The sequence below is a fragment of the Numenius arquata genome, chromosome 3, assembly GCF_964106895.1.
Source record: "Numenius arquata chromosome 3, bNumArq3.hap1.1, whole genome shotgun sequence".
Taxonomy (NCBI): Eukaryota; Metazoa; Chordata; class Aves; order Charadriiformes; family Scolopacidae; genus Numenius; species Numenius arquata.
In genome coordinates this window covers 4,908,431-4,914,575 of record NC_133578.1, presented here as the reverse complement: position 1 = coordinate 4,914,575, position 6,145 = coordinate 4,908,431, and positions in this window count along the sequence as shown.

Here is a 6,145-nt window from a genome sequence, read left to right as displayed (position 1 = left end):
CAACTAAAGCAACACAAGTCAACATAAGACATTGTGGACTATATAACCATTTTCACTTCACTAACACTGGCTAAGGGCGTCATCCAGGGGACACATGCTGCTGGGGCTTCACGGTCCACAGCTGCAGGGTTGTTGCAGTTGTTTAGCCAAAACTTTCCTTTCTGAGGAGCTGGAGAGCGCACGATTAAGCACATTACCATGTTGGCCCTTTCTTTTGAGTAAAATCTTGCACGTTACGGTGAATAACTTTTGATGAGTTGCGATAAAAAGAGTGTTTCGGTTGAGATACAAACCGGTGTCAGGCATCTGAAGGCAATTCATGCAAAAGGTGACTTGTTTAGTGGCCCCAATGCTAACCAAAGAAAATGGGTTTAAGCAACAGGTTTCTAAATTATACTCCTTTTCCTTGTGATTGGTCTTATTTTGAAATAAGGTGAAGGATAAATTTACAGATACCTTGTGACAAGCACAGGATGACAAAGTTTTCCTTTAGCTCATCTTTACAAAGGGCACATCTGGTCAAGAAGGAAAGAGACCAAATACCAGCTTCAGCTTTATGGACATATAGTGATAGATGAAGTTCAGCACCTTCAATCACGCATTTATTCAAAGCCAGTGAAAGCACAAACCAGAAATCAACCTATTTTGTCCTGCTCTGGTTATAATCCTCCACCCAAGATACGCAGAATGCACACCAATGGATTTCCAGTGGGAAAAGCACAGGGATCCTGTTCATAGGTACACGTACATGGCACAAGAAGTGTTACAGTCTGTGAACTCCAGCACGTGAGTATATTTGAACACTCTGCACCTTCTAGACAGCTTTATAAATTGCAGACATGAAGGCTTGTTACTTGGCTTTATGGTTTCCTATGGCAAGATGACAATTACCGAATAGGTTAACTTGCTGCAGAGCCAGCCAGAATCTCTGACTCTCCGTGGCATATAAAAGAAGTGAAAGTACAGCCAAAATAAATTCATTTAAAAATCTGAGCAAATAAACATGACATTTTTCTTGCAGTTTTTGACTGGCTCTAAAAATATCAACAGTCTCTCCAGTTCTAGCGCATACTCCCAATAAACAGCTTTGGAGACTGATTAAAATACCACAGCTTTGCTTCAACATTTTATCAATCTCATTAGCCATTTGCTGAATTGAAGCTATGAAGACACAGTGAATTTGGGGGAGGGGGTTAAATAGCCACACAATGGGTCAACATTTGTCTAAAGGCTCATCTCTGCAGTAGTTTGATTTCAAAATGAGAGAGTTAATCAAAAGGACAGTAGTTTCACTTTCAATTCATATTGGAATTCAGTCCAAATAAAATGGTCCCAATGTGTGCAGAAAAATCCCAGCGGCTTCCTGCATTTATTTTTTAAGTTGTTTTTTAAAAAAAAAAAAAAAAAAAACAAACCAAAAACCTTTGCATTAGTTCCCAGTTTTTCAACTGCTGAATATTGTTCCAGCCTTGGCCCACCCCGGTCTGTGGCACTACTAAAGTTCAAAGGAATTTGGAGCAGTCGCTTGCAAAATGAAACAAAAAAGCATCTGCATTCTGAAAAAAGGGTCAGATAACAGAAACCCTGCAGCCTGAGCCTACCCATTTCAAATGGGGACCTGTGCATGCTGGAAAGTCCTCCTCATAACTGTAAAAATGCTTTCCAATACCGAGTAGGCAGAGCAAACCTCACAGCATTACACACTGATATACGGGACAGCAGATACCTTTCCATTAGTCAGCTGTGTCCTCACCCGGGCATCCCAAAACTTCTGGAATTATATTCTCACACACACGCAAACCCCACTTCAATCTGGAAAACAAAATTGTTTACTGAATGCAACCACAGGATTAAAATTAGTCCACTACCAAATGTACTAGGAGAGGATAAGTAGCTGCCCTTTATTATTTAAACTGAAAGTGACATGATTAATTCACCCTGATGTGATTCAATGGCATGAATAAAACAGGCAATTGAAACACAGAGAAAGAGCTAAAAGGAAAAGAGAGGGAGAAAAGCAAGTTTAGCATATAAAGATTCTCTTAAATGTGTCCTTGTAGCCATAATAATGCTAATAATATAAAAAAAAAAAATCTGCTCTTTCTAGCCTGTGAAGTACACCGTAGCCTGTTGACTGGGAGCTGAAGGTTATGCGGTACACATGAAGTGTGTATAACTCAGATGTCAATGAGAGCTCTGGAGTACTGGGGGAGTAATTAAGTTTCCCTATTAGGAGTACGCGCCCTACTGAAAATTTCAGAACCCTTTACTGGCAAACAAAAGTGCTAACAATAGCTGAATTAAAGGTTACGTACAACCTAACCGCAAGCTTTCGACAAATTACCGCAAAGAAAAAAAAAAAAAAAAGACAACATGTAGGATATAAAACTTGAATAAATGAGTAAGTGGATACTCATTCAGCCCACTGTCAGATTAGGAGTCACCATAAAACCGTGCACATAGCTAAGGCCATGGAAAAGAAAAAAAGCAAAGTCCTTCCAGCAATCCAAGTAAGCGCCGGAAACCGAATCAATACATTGCAATAACAACTAGGTTGAATGTATTGTTAATGTTAATAAAATTTACACATTCCTATTCTGATGTTAACAGCTAATGCAAACGTTTGACAAATCTTAAATAAATTACATTGACAACATTAATACAATCTACCACCAGTACTAATACATTTTAAAAAATAGTAAAAGCATTGTAATTTGGTTGTCTCAAATCTCCATATCTTAATATTGGTGTCACCCTCTGACTGTAATATCTATTTTTAAAATCAGTTCCCACTTTCCTAAGAAATTAAACCAAAAGCAATAGATATTGTTTATGCAACTCTTGGCAATACTCTAGCTCTGCTTCTTACATACTAAGCAGATCAAGAGTACAGGGAGTACAAGGTAAAAAGAAAGAGGAAAAAAAAGGAAACTATTTGCCAACATATTATTTTCAAAGCATTCACTTCAAGGAAGGGTAAGAATAATACTACCTATGTTATTCAAGCATCAGATATAAATAACATTGTAGAATACCCACTTTTAGATCTGAAATCCAAGTGAAACAATTCATTCTGCTACAACCCTCTTATTACCCTTTAAATTTAGCCAAAGTATTCCCTGTCAAAGAGATATGGAAACATGATGAACAAACACATCTTTCATGTACTCTAGAAAGGAGTTCAGGTCCTATCTTCCAGCCATTCATTTAAATATAAAGAGATTTACTAAAAAATAATAATAGTTTCTGTTTCTATCAATGTAAAACTAAACAAATAAACTGAAGTGAATTAGATTTAGCTTATGATGTAAATGATGCAAAAGTGCACTTCAACATTGTCCTATGTGCAAACAGATAAAATTTGGTACTTCTCTCTTCTGGACCCATTTGCTTGTGAAAACCCAAAAGCAGCTGCAAAGGGTTTGTGCATATGGAGTCCTCCGAGAAGGAATATCTTTGTAAGAGGTATTTTTTTTAATTTACCCAAAGTGTTTTCCAGAGCTGAAAGCCGAGTGTCTTTCTTGGAGTCCCTCACAGGTACTCTGCGCATTTCAAGCTGAAGATATGGTCATGCATTGATAGGATTTTGTACTAAGATCTATACAAATAAAAAGAGTTACCAATTATGTATGAATATTTTTTTGTGTTTTCAAAGGGGGAAAAAAGGACACAACCTACTTTTACTCTGAACTGATCCCAGGCTGGAATACTTGACTTGAGAAAGGTCTCTTAGTCTGTGATGTACTGGTATCACTGAACTCATGATAGTACATGAAAGACTCTGATCCCGCAGTTTTGAATCAGATCCATTCATAACAGAAAGTACCTGTAACATCTGCACTGAAACTGGAACTACTTGGCGTTTTCTCATGAAAACTTGTAGCAGCGAATTTACTTTCAGTTTTGACTTTAAATGGATTCATTTACTCCCTGAAAATAGTTTAGACTTCAGAAAAAAAAAAAAAAAAAATCTGATTTCATATTCTTTGGAGGTGGGACTAGCAATTTCACTGAAGATGCAAATAAAGCTGAAATCTTGGAGTTATAAAGCTAAACAAAACAAAAAGAAAAATGTGTAAAATTCTGTGAAACAAATTATGTGAATTTTGCACAGCTGTACTCAGGGCATAACTGTAAATGAAAAGACCAAACTAATTAGATTATAAGCAGTTGATCTGCCTTATATTGTTTTATCATATGTAGTAGGTATAATATCTCCACATGAATGACTTGAAGCAAGTCATCAACATACTGTGTTCAAGAAAGCTGATCAGATTAGAAAGACCTTGTAAGTTATGCTTGAAGAAGATGAGATTGACGATAACTTCCTGCTCACGGTAACACCAATAAAATTGCTTCATCTCTATTAAACTTCAGGTTTCAGGAGGCATTGTGTCCTAACAAGACCGTATTAAACATAGGAGTTCATTAGTGAAAAGCAGACACTGAAGTGTCAAGTGACTGATTGTTATTTTGAATGGGTTTCCCAGTGTCTTTGTAGGAAATCCATTAAAAACAACTGGAACCATTTTTGTGGCTGGATTCCAGCGATGGGATCAATGTACAATATTCAGGATGCTGGCTGAAAGCCAGATGTAAGGCATCGCTGGAGCCCTTAAGTATAGAGAGCTTAATTTTAAGCATATGAATAGTCCCGCTGAATTTACCAATCCTCACGTGCTTAGAGAGGAGTTTGTGCCTATACACTTCTGCGGAGCAGGGCCAGGGAAGATAAAGCTCCTGGCAGATTTCTCAGTCTCACTTCAAACCATTTACATCACATGGAAAGACTAAACAGTGGAAAGGTAAAAAGCCACATCCCTAAGTAGGAGGTGCTATCAGTCCATCAACAAGGTTTCCTCCTGGAAATCCTCTCGGAAGGACCTCTCAAACATTCACTCAAAATATACGGCAGCACAGAGCTGCTACGGGAAATAAACATCTTCCATCCTTACGCAAAGAGTAGCCAACACAGATGCTGCAAAGGATTTGCACAATTTGAGCAAGAGAAATTAAAGTGCAATGTTCAAGAAGTGAAGCACTCTCCTCCTACTTTCAGGTGACATAGGAGACCACTTGATTTTTCTTTTTAATTTTTACCAAATTCCGATAAAAACATCAACAACCTGAGAGTATCTTTACTCAACAAAATTAGCCAAACACGTGAGGTTTCATTGCACAGAAAAATAACATAAGACGTTCTGAGAACATGCAGCAACGTGGGTGGCCACTATGAAGAAAAAGCTTTGGAGTATTTATACAGCAAATAAATATTCACAGACACTGCTATTCCCACTCACTGCAGTTTTGAAAGACATTATTCTCCTAAAAGACAGATAAAAGAGAAGAGGTGGGGGAGGAAGGGAAACTATTATGGAATGAGGAATAAGGGCCAGAGCCACAACTGCAAGATTGATGTGAGTACTACAGTAAGCAAAGACCAATACAACTGCTTAAGGGTGTCAAAACACGGTCCTAGGAGAGAAGAGGAGGCTGAGAAATGAGAAAAGAAAAGGCAAGAGAAGGAATGTATAAAGAACAGCAAATATTAGGGAAACGAAGAAAAATAGAAAGAACCAAATGTCACTTGAAGGGGGTACAAGTGCAATTGCTTCTTCTCCTCAGCTAATCCACAAATTAATGAAACCAGAACAAACAAAAAAATAAACCATTATTCTACACATTCAAAGGTGAATCTTCAGTCGTCATCCAGAAGGAAGGCAGATAAGGGCGAGAGAAACAATAGCACCATAGCACACAGCAGAAAAACATTACAGCAATTTTATATTTTTCTTTTTACTAGAAAAATCTTATAGACTAAAGGATCCATTCAGGGCATTTATAAACCGCGCTTTCACACTATTTCAGAGAGAGCGCACAGGTACATAGAGCTACTCAGGTGCTGAAGTATCTGGGTGAATAATTAGGGTTTTGCTCTATGAACCATTCAAATATTCAAGTATGTAAAAAAAAAAGACATTTCAATAATGGATATTTGTTTTTAAATAAACTTTCTTGACCCAATTCTCACTCACTGACGTGAAATGCATATTTCATTACTTGTCTTTTCTAAGGTCTTATCAAAAAAATCCGTTAAACTAACAAATACAGGATTTCTTCATGCTTTTCCCCCATCCCACGGGTT